Consider the following 15,379-nt stretch of genomic DNA (forward strand, 5'->3'; position numbering starts at 1 on the left):
ATTGTTACGTAACGTCATATACGGCTCCATATTTTTTGGAGTCGATAATGTGTTCCATTATGGATTGTTCAGTGATGTGGAAAATTAATATTCTCGTATTGATCAATGTAAGATTGTTTCACTTTGCCCAAACGATCGGCGACCAGTTGAAAGTACTGTTTTGCCACGGATGTAAAATGGTTTGTTTAGCTGTAATACAGACGTATACTTTAAGGTGAAAATCTTTTAAAGCCCCAGTGCACTACTTATAGCTAATTGCGCCCTCTATATACCAAACAATGCCTAATCGGTGACCATTGGTCCCCATGACCCCCATTTTCTTACTTTAATTGAGAGCTTATTTGATGAGGCAACCACCTGTCAGTGACCATGCAGGGAGGTATAACCCCTCCTGGCTAAAGGAGTGCAGTGGGGCTTTAAGACCAGTTTAATTCCCAAGTGCTAATTATTAATAAATTAATGTCATAAAAAGACTTTTTAGTCTGTGTTTTGTTAATGTTTATTAGAGATAGTATTTTCTTTTAACTTTGCGGTACAAACTCTGCCGCCGATGAATAGCTAATTTGGTGTTAAATGAGAATATTTTACACCCATCCCAGCTGTGCACAACTAAAAACGCATGGTGATCATGATGTAAATTGTTTATCTGCATGTACTAATCATGTTTATACAGATATTTTGACATTTCATTAATCATCAGTATAATTGCTTGTAGTTGAAAATGTCCATCCATGTCAAGTAATGCGCATCATTCTATTACGATTGTCATGTGTGATTGATCGGTGCTCAGTGATTTTTTTTTCGTTATTGAATGTGAAATTATATTTATATCTATAAACCATGTCACAAGATGTATGATTAAATGTTCGAAACGATGGAGAAAATGTGAATTGGCTTCATCCATGCCCTTGCTCGTTTATGATACGTTCGACTCCAGATAGATTTAAATCATGAATTTGGAATGTTACAAAAGCTGAAAAAAATCAGAGAGAGAGAGAGGTAGATAGATAGATAAATATATAGATAGATATGGATAGAGAGAGAGATAAAGAGAGAGGTGGGGTATAGTATAGAAGATATTGTGAGAGGAGACGGGTGAGAGATGGAGGGACAGACAGCAAAAGAAAGAAAGAGCAAAGATAGATTTGATTGATAGGCAGAGAGAGGGGAGGGAGAGGGGGGAGGGGTGAGATAGAAAGAGGAGGTGGAGAGAGTATGGTTAGAAGAGAGAGGAATGATTATTGGATAAAGAGACGAAATACATAGCAAGACAAGACAAGACAAGGAAAGAAAAGAGATGGGTGGAAAGAGAAGGAGACTGAGAGACAGAATGACAAAGCAGAGAGAGAGAGAGAGAGAGAGATAGCGAAAAAAGTTCTTGGTATGTCGTAGAAAATCAGAAAATCAAATTTAAGGTAGAGAAAAGAAAGCAATACAGAAAGAATGAGAGAGAGAGAGGAATAGTTAGAAAGAAAGAGCTAAGGGGTAAACAGCATCAACAGAAGAAAAGAAAAAAGAATGACAGAAGAATATTACAGAAGTGAAAACTGTAAGAACAGGGTGGGAGAATAAAAACAACATTAAGAGCAGAGGTTGAGCATACAAGGAAGCAAGTTTAATCAATCTCAAAGAAGACAAATGTCATGCATATTTCTTTCCGTTACTTTGGACTTGACGATTTACATTTGCACGACACCCATTTTGATCTGCTTTTTATTGTTTTTTGAAATATCAATTTATCTATACATTTGGCTACTTTTGCATCATTTTTGACATAATTATAACTATGGGATGATGTGCAGTTGTTTGAGCTCTATAGATGCCAGAGATATGAATTTTGTGACCATCTTATATCGAATTTTCTCCCAGACAATACTTGACTTCTTCGAAGCTTTTCTCCAGCTTTTCTCTGCGGGTTGATCCACCGGGTATTGAGCCCGTCGCAACCCGCTGCGAAGCCGCTCCTTTGACATCAGCCTCCCCGCGGCGTCGAACAGAAGATCTATGAATGACCCCATGCCGTAAACCCCCTTAAACCCTCTCCCATCGACACAGGAGGTCAATCCCCTCTAGTACTATAAAGACCCCCTTGCCAATATCATCTTGGAAGCCTTCAGTCCACTCATAACAAAGATCCTCAAAAACCTTGTCTCTTTAACACGTCTAAAACACACAAAGGAGGGAGGATCCGTTTTGGAAGTTCCTCCTTCTCACGATCTTTTACAGTTATTGTTCACTTCGAGTGGGACAATAAGTTTGCCTTTCTTATAATCTCTGTCATAGAATTCGTTTAGTTTATGATATTTACTTAGACGGGATAGACCCTCATAAAGAGAAACTTCATGAAGTACAAACAACGATTATCAGAACGCAAAGAAAAGTGTCTGTAAAAACTGGAAAGGTACGATCGGCCGGGGTGATATTTGTAGAATGAAGGGATGGCTGGGTATTCATTATGGGAGACGATGAAAGTTAAAGTACCTCTTCCCTTAAGAGCGTTTGAAGAGGTTTTCATCTTTAGAAAGCCCTTCAGCTTTGGTGATGAACAAGGGTGCATTTCATTCTACCATAATAAGATAATGCTCTTACTCAGTCAAGAGAACCAATGCTAAATATCTTTCTTCGGGACAGTTCACTCATACCATGTATTCTTATAAATATTAAATACAAATTGCCATTATGAGGGTAGTATGTCAGTTTTTCCCATCAATTGGGTAATGCTATGCCAAACTTCGCTAATGTTTTGCCCAACTATGAAATACTTTCACTGCAAATGGAGCAAAAGTAACCTGAATTGAAAATTTGATCGAATCAAAGTTTGTCAGACATTAATAACCTTTCCTCATCTACCCAACATTTGTACACAGTGTGTTTATTCATAAGTTGAAACAGATGTGGTGAACACAACGATGTAAACATCTTTTCCTTGAAAATCTATTTTTAAAGACAATTTCCTTGTTATGAATGCAACAATATGCGAAACGAAAGTTAAAATGTATAGTCTAAATGACATTGTGTATATCTTAAAGAAGTTGTATCGGATGGGCTGTTTTTATTGCTTTCTACAAACATACGAAAACAAATTCACTTCTAAATTTACGCACGCCCACACTTTTGAAAACGTCATGAAAGACCTCAGATACGATTAAATGATATTTATAACATCATGAATCTATACAGTTAAATCTTTTTAATTTGTCTTATCACAAAGAAACATGCACAACAATAATTAGAGGGGCTTTATTTTCGCACGGTCCTATCCAATGTTTGTATTAAGTTTGATTGATAAAAAAATATCACGCATTTCGTGATTGATGACTTGGGCAGTTTAAAACAAAATTATGACATTTTCTTAGTGAATTATGTTATTTGTTGCAAGGTGAAACGTATACTATATCTTATCTTATGAAGAAGAACATGTTTATGCCTATGCAATATGATTTATTCAAAAGCACATTTATTGATACATTTGGTGTAAGTTATGCGTTGCTATTACTTTACCATAAAAATAACAAGATTTTTAAAATGTTCATAACACACAATTATTACATTTATGTATGATATGATTGTTTATAATATAAACACAAAAATCACTAGCAATGCAAAATTTGTCAATTTATTGAGGAATGTAAGAACATTTTTAACTAAGAATGATAGAGAACTCATATCTTCTACAATTGAAATAATTTCAAGTCAAGAATTGTCCTACAAATCTCTAGAAATCTGTTTCTGTATCACTAAAACATTAAGGAACTCGAAAAAGATTGTAATTTGGGTCTAGCACTTATCCTTGCTTGGAAATTGCTTGAGAAAATCACAATTATATAGAAATGCCAAGTCAATTTCGCGTATGAGATTTAACTTGTGATGAAGAAGAGAATTTCGAGGGGGAAATATAACACCAGAAAAACAGGATAATCAAGACATTATTATCAACAGAACACCTCGAACTATATTCGAGACACTTCTGTATTTATTTAAAATTCTCATTCATTCTTTTAGCATTTTGAGAGAAACATATTGTAAAAACTAAAAACACTTTTCGTGCGATTTTCTGATCGTTACAGTTTGAGTTTGAGTTTGAGTTTATTAACAACAAAGATGATAACAAGTAAACAGTCATGACAGAAAAACCCGTTAGTATTGTCGCTATCGTCAACCTCCTTAAATTCAAAATCAATAATTCTGTCACAGTGGCATATCGTCTATCTTTCCCCCCAATTTCCCTTCGATTAATCAACCGATATTGACTAGCCTACCAATCTTCTTGTCTTCCCATTGCCCCCGACACCCTTAAAATTCGATTTTTAAATCACACTAGATCCTCTTGTGGAGCAATGAGTCCCCTGGTTGGCAATTAATTTACGCCTGTTGCGATACATTATCATGCTTTCTGAAGATGAAAAGCCTTTTTCTTTCTTCATTATTACACGCTGTCGGTTCGCCTTTCCAAGATCTATTCAAGCATTTAGGTCTCCGAAGGTGGACTGACACCCCGCTATTCCCTTTTCTCTGTCACCCCTCCCTCCCTCCCTCCTTAAAACCATTCTTCTTTTCTGTCTTGGTATCAAGAAACCGAATCGAGGTCTCAGGTCGGTAGATGTTTATAGAGAAGTGGGTAATGCTCTTTGAAAAGTTGAATTGAAATTGCAATAAAGGTCCTACATTTTCGCGGGCAATTAGTGACGCGGCTTCGTAAATCGTTTTATAATAATGTAAGCGGTTTTAAATAAGTTAACGACCCGAAATCTATTTTGTGATGTTGTTTGTGCTGCATTTTCTCAATCTGTCAATAGGCTTACTTTTACTTCGCTTTTTAAAATTGTATATCACCGTAATAAAACTGATCACACAATCTTTTGAGATACAGGGTTCCTGATTCGTGTGGGGGAACTTTTCGTTTTTCCCCCGATATGTCGTAATAACCAATATAATGCACAATCATTTTCATTTAATAGTATTAATTTGATATAGCATCATTAATTTCATGTATTACGATTAACATAAAATGAAAAGTTTCATGACACCCGCAAAATTCATTATATACCAGTTACGTTCGTAGTAAAGAAGATAACAATGATGGTGATGATGATGATGAGATGGAGGATGATGACGACGATGATGATGAGGATGATGATGATGATGAGGTTGATGATGATCGAATAATATTAATGGGATGGGAGGGATGAGCATTTTCCCCCATTATTTTTAATCCATGCTTGTTTTCTCCCGTGTCCAGGCTCTTTCATTGTATGTGTATCTTTATTTCCTAGATGTTGATTTATTCTTTCCTTTTTTTTCGTCTGTCCTTCATCGGTCCTTCGTCGTTCCATCCTTTCAGTAGACGTTACGTTAGAGTGAAAGGGAGGAAGCCCAACGATCGAACAAAGGCGACGAAAACTGGACAAGAAGTAAGGACTTAGCCCTCATTAGAGAAGATTTAACTCGCACGGTTTCCCCCACAGCTCCAATACGAAGATTCTCGGGGGGTAAGAGAGTGGTCTTAGGGGTGCAACAAAGACCCCCTACCTGTCAGTCACCTGCCAGCTTCGACTCATCCCGACCTCACAAACCAACATCCTATCACATCGCTGCCCCTCTCTTAATCTCCAGTTAAATGCTCTAACCCCATGAAAAGCCATGTAGGGTCTCTGAAAGGACGGGGATACTTAAGCCCTTTTGAATTCATTTTAGAAACGAAAATATGCCGAGGATACGAGTGAAAATGAAAGAACAAAGAAAGAAAGTGACAAAATCATTCTAAAAGCGAACTAGTGAGGCATGGAGATAAGTCTGTGGGTCCCGAAAGGAAATGTGTAAAAAAGGAGGAGTAAAACAGACTGCGTTTTGTATTGATGGCTGAGGTCTTTATAGGATCAGCGAGGTGTGTGAATGGGAGGAGAGCGGGCCAGTGGCGCCGCCGTGTCGGTGGCGGACAGTGGCAGGAGAATGTTCGCCATAGAATGCGTACGCGGAGTCGCTCAATTGACTTTAGCGCCAAATGGAACATGACAATAGCTATGAGACTGTTCGAGCCTGGGTATTGGGCGCGTATCGACCGACTTAATGCGTTGAATAGACTGTTTACCGCACACGTTAAGGTGTCAATCATTCGTTTAAATGTGATATCATCTTGACAGGTCATATAGCGATTGAAGCCCGATGATCTAAGTCTATGAGTTCTCGCACTTTAGAATCAAAACGAAAAAAGAGGATACACGCACTGACGGGGAATACAAAAGCTAGCCGAGGACTGATCAAAACCCCCTGCCAGTTAGATCATTAGAAAGCTCTCTAAGTTTCCAAAGAATTTATATTGGTGTGGACTGATTGTTAATCGAAGTATTAGGATGAAAAAGGGATTGACGGTGGAGATAAACTACCTTGCTAATTATCATTATTTGAAACACTTATACAAAATGTGTGTCCCACAATAGCAGTACATTTTTGTAAACGTTTTAGCCCTCCATAGGCTTTTTTACTGAGTCAAACAAAACATTTTATAATTCAACGAAATTAAATAAAATACTTTTACATTTCTCTCCTTGTTGTTCATACAAACAAAATGTTAAAATGACTTCCATTTAGTAAAACAATTGTTATACATACAAGATATAAAAGGAATAGATCTCTCGTCTTCATAATATTGAATAATTTCTTTTAAAAAAAACTAACATTTTGAATTTTGTTATTAAGCTTTTGTACGAATAGTTGATGCTTAATCAAAGTCACCATGCAATTTAAAGCATCGTTTCTTTTTTTCTTCAAAACCCAAAATTCCATTTTCTAAATTATACTCTATCTGTACTCGAGAATCTTCATTTATCCATTTAACCGTTTCATTCCAGATTGATTTACTGCTTTCACAATTATAAAAGAAATGTACAATATCTTCCAGCTCTTTTTTTTTACAAAACGAACATACATCATTACTTACTATTTTCATATTATACAGTTGCTTGTTCAAATACAGAATCCTATTTACTATCTTATACTGAAAATATCTTAAACTGATATCTGGAGTAAAACGAAATATCATCCTATGATATTTATGCATTCTTGGACATTCGGCATTAGAGGATCTACTACATTTTTTCACATTTTTTAATGTGCATTTGATATTAGCACTATATAGCTTGAGTTACAGAATAATAAGACAAATTTAGTTTCACGCAGAATATTTATTCACATTGCCCACGAGTCAGAAATTTTCCCTTATCCTCAATCAAATCATTTATACATCTGATACCTTTTTTTTTTAACCAATATCTAAAATATACAGATTTTTGTCCAATTTGTATTGAGCTATTTCTCCACAACGGATAAGTTAACCAATCATCTCCTTCTGCACGATTCCAGATACACAGAGCGTGAAATACATGTATGTCTCCAAATAGGATTAGCAACTTCATGTGACAATGCAGAAAAATATTTATCACCAAACCCTAATACAAATGGTCTTGTTAAAAATTATCGCATTAAATGATTAAAACAGACGCTGCATGGATATGACTTTGTATTCAATTACCACAACAATGGGGGGTGTGGTAAAGTGGTTTATTCTTTTGACTCTCAATCCAAGGCTTGAAGGTTCGAATCCCAGCCCCGCACTAACATATTTGGCAAATGATTATATCCACATGTGCCACTCTCCACACAGGTGTATATAGGAACCTGTCAATTGCTGGGGTAATGATAATTACAGGGCCCTCAGGAAGAGCAGTATTAATACTGAATGATGTGCAAACATTCGGTAAATAAGACCCAATTATAAAAACATTGATTATTAATGACTATTATTATCATTATTATTACTATCATTGTTATTTTTTTAAATTATGAATATTATTATCATTACTATCATTATAATTGTTATTACACAGGAATGAATCCAGGGAGCACAGGGGACACGTGCACCCCGGCAAAAAAGTGCTCTTACCCCCCCCCCCCCCCCCCCCCCCCCCCGCTTATTCAGCGGTTCGCTGAGTCGTTGCGATTTTTTTTGGGACAAAAAAAAAAATATATATATATATATGTCCTCTTACCCCCCCCCCCCCCCCCCGCTTATTCAGCGGCTGGCTGAGTCGTTGCGAAATTTTCGGCCCGTTTTGTGGCCGCCCCCCCCCCCCCGGTAAGAAATTCCTGGATCCGCCCCTGTTACATGTGTATAATTTGTATTATTATTATCATTTATATATAAAATGGTGTTGCAGCCGACTTGTCTTTAATATATTTCATAACTATGGCTTAGCGTAGGTCCCGCAATATTAGGGACATTGTGGTCGGGGTGGGGTGCACCTGTCTCACAGAAGTGGATGGAACGCTAGATAACTATCAAGGCCAAGGTCATTGGTGGGATAGGTGTTGGAGAGGTATCATCTCTGTTGTAGCCTGGCTTCCAATTCATTCTTTCTTTCTTTCTCTCTTAGGGGGGGGGGGGTGCTTTCTGTCATTTATTTGAGGCACGTGCCTCTCTTAGCTACGCCACTGTTTTCAGATTACAATAGCGCCAATTACAATTTTAAGAGAAAGTATTAAAAAAAATAAAAAATCCAGAGCCGCATATTAACCGACTTGCATCTCTAGCCATACCCAATGATAGCCCCTAGTCATATTTATTTGCTTTCAGAACGAATCCGAACGATCATGCAGCCCCTTAAGCCGCTTCGATTGGAAATTGACATTGGATTATTTGTTTTCCCCGGCAGGTTGAAAAATGGATTACCTCCAGACAGCTGAATAAGTAAGCTGATTGCAGCAGATGTTACCCGCATGAGAAAAAAATAAAAAAAGTATTCGAATTTAGTATTTAAAATAATTATTGTGTCGTGGTCACGTGTTAACCCATGGAGATGGGAGGTTAAACGTGCTATATCATTCTATATACTTAAGTGTCAAGTTAGTAGCGGTATTACCCTCTCTCTCTCTCTCTCTCTCGCTCTCTCTTTCTCTCTCCCTCTCTCCCATTTAATTCTCCGTTTCTCTGACTCTCCTTCTCTACATCTCCTGATACTCCGATTATATATATCCCTTTTCTTATTTCCATCGTTTATGTATGACCATTCACTGTTTTGCCATCCTGCTCTCTCTCTCTCTCTCTCTCTCTCTCTCTCTCTCTCTCTCTCTCTCTCTCTCTCTCACTTCTCTCTCTCTCTCTCTCTCTCTCTCCCTCTCTCTCTCTCTCATCATCCTCTCTTTATCACAATTTCTCCTTATTCTCCTATTTCTTTGATGTCTTCTCTCTTCATAACACACTCCTCCTCTCTTTCTCACAGTAATTACGTCCTTAAAAAAATCTCAAACAGTTAAGATGTCTATTTTTAACAAAGACGGTTTGAAAACACATTTACCTCTTTGCATATGTCCTTACCTTTCTCAGTGTTTAATTTTAAATTTCATTCCGTCAGTTTTGTAGCAGATATTCCTGTTTTGAATAACGCGATTTCTGTTTACCTTCGGGTTTTTAAATAGCACTGTTGATGATCTTCATCGAGTATCGTCATTATTTTAATGACGAATTCATTCATTATTTTTTCTTATAAATCGAAAACATTATTCAAAGAGTATCTTCAGCTCATTTCGATGCCATTTCGTTTTCTACACATGTATGTTTATCGTTGTTTGTGTGTTGTTTTTTTTAGTTATAATTATATCTTTGTTTGTCTAAATTGAAGTTGAATTTGTCCGGTGTTTGTATTTTGGAAAGATAGGGCTTTCAGAAAATGGGCACTTCATTTAGTTGAAAAGCATTAATGTCTTCTTTTTTGTTCGGGGGGGGGGGGAGCTAGTTTGAAATCTCAATTTCAATTTATGTTTCATGACATTGAAGGTTATCCTTATTCATTGATTTATCTATTCATTTATTTTGTTACAATTAATGTACAGAGTATGAGAAAAAAATATGGTGATTCGATATCGAACAAGTATTGTTACAGAAACTTTAATTCTGTTGATCCCTTATGCTATTTCTGATGATAAAGGAAATAAACAGTGGCTCATTCCATTTTCTTCTTTTTTCCCTCATTTTTATTCACCTTCCATATCTCTGTATCTTATACTGCCCATTCGACGAAGGAGGGGGGGGGGGTACGCCCTCAGTGCCCCCCCCCCCATAGCTACATCATCGGGTTGAGAGAAAAACACTGAACACCACCAACAAAGTAGGCCGATACTGACTCTGTGTGTAAGGTATGGGATATTTTCTTCCTGCCCTCAAGGTTTGTTCATAGACCCAGCACAATGAGATGTTTTCCGAATTTAAACCAATATTTTCAAAAGCGGCGGTGGGTCTTCGAATATAGATTTTTAACTTATCTCTTTGACGTGAAGGTCGACCGGAGACCCATAGGTTTCCGGTCGCAGTTTGGTCCTTTACACCGAGGCGACCAACAATCAATTAACACTTAACATTTCAAGGCAAAACTAAAGCAACTATTCCCAGCCTTTTAACATTTCTTTCTCAGTGAATGCATAAAAATCACTTTAAATTCTTTCATGTCAAACTGTTTATGACAAATTATTGACAGAGCTGATGGCTGTGTTGATAATTGTACTATTTAGAAGCCATTAGTATTTTTAGGAGGAACATATCCATTCAAGAATGAAATCGAATATGCGTCCTTGGACACGAATAAGTGATTTTCCTGTGCAGACGACAAGCAGACGACTGGGGTGGAAGAAAATGAGCATCGCGATCGATTGATCGTATTATCGGTTTCCTGTATAAACCCGCTCAATTTGATGTTTCGATGCGCTTGCAGTCGATAGATCACTTAGTCGGGATTATCCGATGTTCAAAGCAAGTATTACTTAGTATTGTTGGTTTAAGTGGGCTTCAATGCTGAAATAAGACCTCATTAGTGCCCGTCTTTGAATAAATAAATGTTTTATTGCAAGATGATGGGGCCGAGACAGGAAAGAAATCGATTTATCAATGAAAGTCAGATTATCAGTACAAAAGTATACACCCGTTACCGGACCCATCGCTTCCATAATTCTTTTCTTTCTCTCTCTATCTCTCTTTGTCTGTCTGTCTGCCCATCTCTTGCTTTCTCTCTTTATTCCCCTATATCACTGTCCATGTATTTAATCCTCCCTTATTCCCTCACCAACTTCCATTCTCTCTTCATTTTTTCGACAAGTATACTCAAAAAGGTGTGGAATGTTCCTACGGTATACAAATTTCCATGGGCATTATAATTCTGAGCATGGGATTGAGCAGAGGTAGACGTAGCCGAAGTGAGATAGAGAGAAAAACGACAGAGAGAGAGAGAGAGAGAGAGAGAGAGAGGGGGAGGGGTAAATTGTTGCTACATGGCAGTGCCAGTGGAAGCTGAATGATTTAAAGTATTCACAAAATTAACAGTCATTCGTTAAAATTCTTTGTTTCTTTTATTTGCTTACAATAATATCTTCCCAAGCAAACATTTATACAGTACATATACATCTTTTGTTATAGAAAATAGTCGAGGTTCGCTTGTTGTATCTGCATAATAATGATAATATAACACAACATACAATCATTTTGAACAGAGGTACACAAATATAACTCTCTACAGCTCTTGAATATACAGTACATGAATGAGAAAACAATTTGTTACTGGCGATTCGTTCCAAGTGAATTGTTCCAAGTGAATTGTTAGGCGTGAATATATGTAAGTACTTTATGTAGATTTCCAAGATATTGTTCTTTATTCCAATAACAATAACAAAAACAAAAATGGGACTGCGTGATGAAATGTATTGTAGTTGTTCAATATCGCAACATTGTCGGTAACTTACTTGTGAAGTATATATCAAATGTGAAATTCTCTTCAGGTAAAAACTGTCCGGAATACTGTTTCATCTCATTACAATAAAAGACTTAACTTAGAAATCCATTCAAGGGCGATTTCAATATATTGACTAAAGAAATAAAGTTCAACTTCTGTATTACGACATTGTAATAATATTGTAAATAGCATATTTCAAGTTTACAAACAGGTCGATATTTTGCCTTTGCCATCAGTTGTCTGTATAAATTCAATACATATTCTGAGGTAATGCTATCACATCATGGGACAGTTATTCCAATCCTAATCTTGGTCTGATAACTCAGTGGCCGATCAGGTAGGGGGAAGGGGGTGGGGTGACCTTCCCAATGCTAAATCTCTTATACTTGCTACATGTGTGCACCCTCCCTTTTTTCCTTCATAGTTTGGAAGTTTTATACTGATACTTTCCAAAACAAAAATGAAATGCTGATAGCTTAGTGTTCGTGGGATAATTGTATATTGCCTTTTTTTTTCTAAGACAAACTGCTAATTTTGTTACATTATTCTACTATTGCTCAATCATTGCTTCCATTTCTATGGTAAGCATTCCATTCAAGAATTTAATCATGTGTAACACATATTTCGTATACTCCACATATGCCATATGATTTCAAACATAACATGGCAAGATTTTGCAAATTAATCATTCATTATCATACCTCTTTCACAATTTTCATAATGAACACCCAATAGAAAAACATAATTTTGAACACATTATGGCCTTTAGAACAAGTCATACCTATACCATTGGCACTACAACACTATGCTACATCTGATTTACTGTTATGAATGTATTGTGTATTCACCAACCGGTTGGTATCTGAATATTTGGGCACTTCTGATGGTTTGTTCTTTTTTGATATTTTCTATATATATAGTTTTCTAAATGGAGATTATTTACACACTTGTGCATATATCGTTGAAAATAAAAATTTACATTGCAAAACGTACATGGATAATCCCAGTTACTTGCAGATATCAAAATGCACACACAGTTATGGCTGGTACTTGAATCGGACATTGGACGTCAATGCTAGCTTTCAATTAGCAAACAGGTTTCTCTTTCCTGCAAAGTAATGATAAATATTGTACTCTCTTTATGGAAAGGCCTAAACTTTCTATCAAATCTAACATACAAGCATAGAGGACACCATGGGGGTGTTTCACAAAGCCTTTTTTCAATGAAAATTGACAAAAATCAGCGACAAATCCGCTGATGACCAATCAGAAGCAAGGATTTCAGTAGCTTATAACAAAAACTGTCATTTGTCACTGATGACAAGCTTTGTGAAACACCCCCATGTCAACCATAGTACATCAATGATGAATATGTTACATGCAAAAGACCCCCACCCCCCCCCCTCCCCCCAAAAAATAAAAATAAAACAAAATATATAGATATATATATATAATAATAATAATGACCTACAGAGTCCAACATGTGAAATTAAAGTCCACCAATCACCAGGAAAATTAAACTGACTAAAGGAATAATATATAAAGTCAACCTAAAAATAAGTTAACTTCGTATTCTATATAGGTTGACGGTATTAGGAATACGGTATGAAGAAAAATACAGGAAAACATAATACTCTGCGTATAGGGCGCGCATGTGTGCGGTTAATAATCTACTCAACAAGATGGTTTCCTGTTTAATACTGGGAGTGTATTTAACTGCAATACCCCTTTGGAGATGGAATATTTGAGGCTCACAGTTTGAATACAGTATAGCAACAAGGAACCCCTTACATCAAGACCAAAACAATGTTTTGGTGACTGGTACACTTTAAAACAAAGAAAGCAGGGGGGGGGGGGGTAAATGAGCACTAATTATTTTGTGAACCCCCCCCCCCCCCCCCCCCCCTTTGAGCAAAAAAAAAATGAAGGTTACCATCTTTAAACAAAACTATTTATTGGGCCAGGGGAGGGGGCCTGGCCCCCTGGGCTCTCCCCCCTCCTGGACTTACAACCACACACAGACAAATACTTTGGAAGAGTTTTGATACAGTCCCCTTGTAAAAGAAATCTTTGCACACACATTTCATACATGTACCTCTCTTTCCCTCTTGTGGCAGATATTTTCTTGTTTTCACTAGCACCCAAAATCACATTACTGACATGCATGCATTTTTATCAATACTGACTGGAGTCTGTTGAAACAGTTATGTTTGAAATATAACATCTGTTTGGAGCCAAAAGGGCACTAACTCTTATACTTAAAGGTAAAGATCAGTTCTGGTCATGCGATTGCATTGTGAAAGAAACGTTGTGGAATCGATCAGAAAAGGTTGATCATTAGTGAAAAACATATTCTTGCATGATTGGTAATAGAGCTTCTATTTCATTTTTTGAGAGGGGGCGTTTCCAAAACTGGTCTTTACCTTTAAGACATACTTTAAAGGGATCCGGTAACTTTGTCTCAGATTCTGAAACAAAATTCTGGATTTAGCTCATGATGCAATGATAATTATAAACCTTTAGGTCAGTCAGGAACCCCGTGACTTTTACAAGCCGATCGCCTGTCTCATTATCAAGATATTTATGATTGGAATTACAAATTTTGAAAACCGTTCGCCTGACGGTTTTCATAACACTACAGTCTATTGGGGAAAATGAGTATGGTAAAACCGGTCACTCAAAGATTTTTACTTTTTTGAGGCACTTCTTGATCTTTTTGAAGCGCAATTTTTTTAGGGCTTCAATATTACACCATATCACAGACACTGATAACACGTAGGGCCGTGCATCTCAGATTTAACATTGTTAAACGATCCCTTTAAGACATAGAGTCAACATCCTCCTGGCTCTGAACAGACCATGCACAATTTGGCTACTTTGATATTCTGGTTCCTCGTATGTAGAAAACTTTGGAGAGCCAGAAGGGTCTAACTCCGGGGGAGTGTTTCACAAAGACTAAGATCGACTTTAAGTTGGACTCAACTATGGCAGGCTGTTCATGCCACTGGTTGCTATCGGCATTGTTCTCTCAATTATGATCTTCAGAAAATATTTTTTCCTTCAGTAATGAACTATCAGAAGATGTAGATTCTGTAGATTTGTGACCACGATTGGTACGTCCCTTGAGAAACGAATGCCAGTAAATGGCGTTGGAAAATAGTGGCATAAACGGCCTACCATAGTTAAGTCCAACTTAAAGTCGATCTTAGTCTTTGTGAAACACTCCCCTGTATGAATAAGTACACACAGAGTTAATGCCTTCTCGCTCTCAGCAGACAAAACATGCTATCAAAAGTACATTTCTGCTGTGTGAGTGATGCTGAGATGTGGCATGGACCAGTGGTTAGCTCACTGGTCTTGAAACTAAACAACCAGGGTTCGAAACCTGGTTGGTAAAAAAACAAAGATAAAACAACTGAACACAGTTTTAGACACTCCCTAAAAAAACAGCTACAAGTATACTGCACCAATAATTTATAAAATGCATTGTTCTGGGTACTCCATGGCATTCTTGAGGGCCTCACAAAAATTGGCTGAGATCTAGGGGTTCTAGTGGTGTCTGTTCAATACTGATCCATTGCGATAAGAATCTGGGTCATTTCATAAAA

The sequence above is a fragment of the Strongylocentrotus purpuratus genome, unplaced genomic scaffold, assembly GCF_000002235.5.
Source record: "Strongylocentrotus purpuratus isolate Spur 01 unplaced genomic scaffold, Spur_5.0 spur5_scaffold_4, whole genome shotgun sequence".
Taxonomy (NCBI): domain Eukaryota; kingdom Metazoa; phylum Echinodermata; class Echinoidea; order Camarodonta; family Strongylocentrotidae; genus Strongylocentrotus; species Strongylocentrotus purpuratus.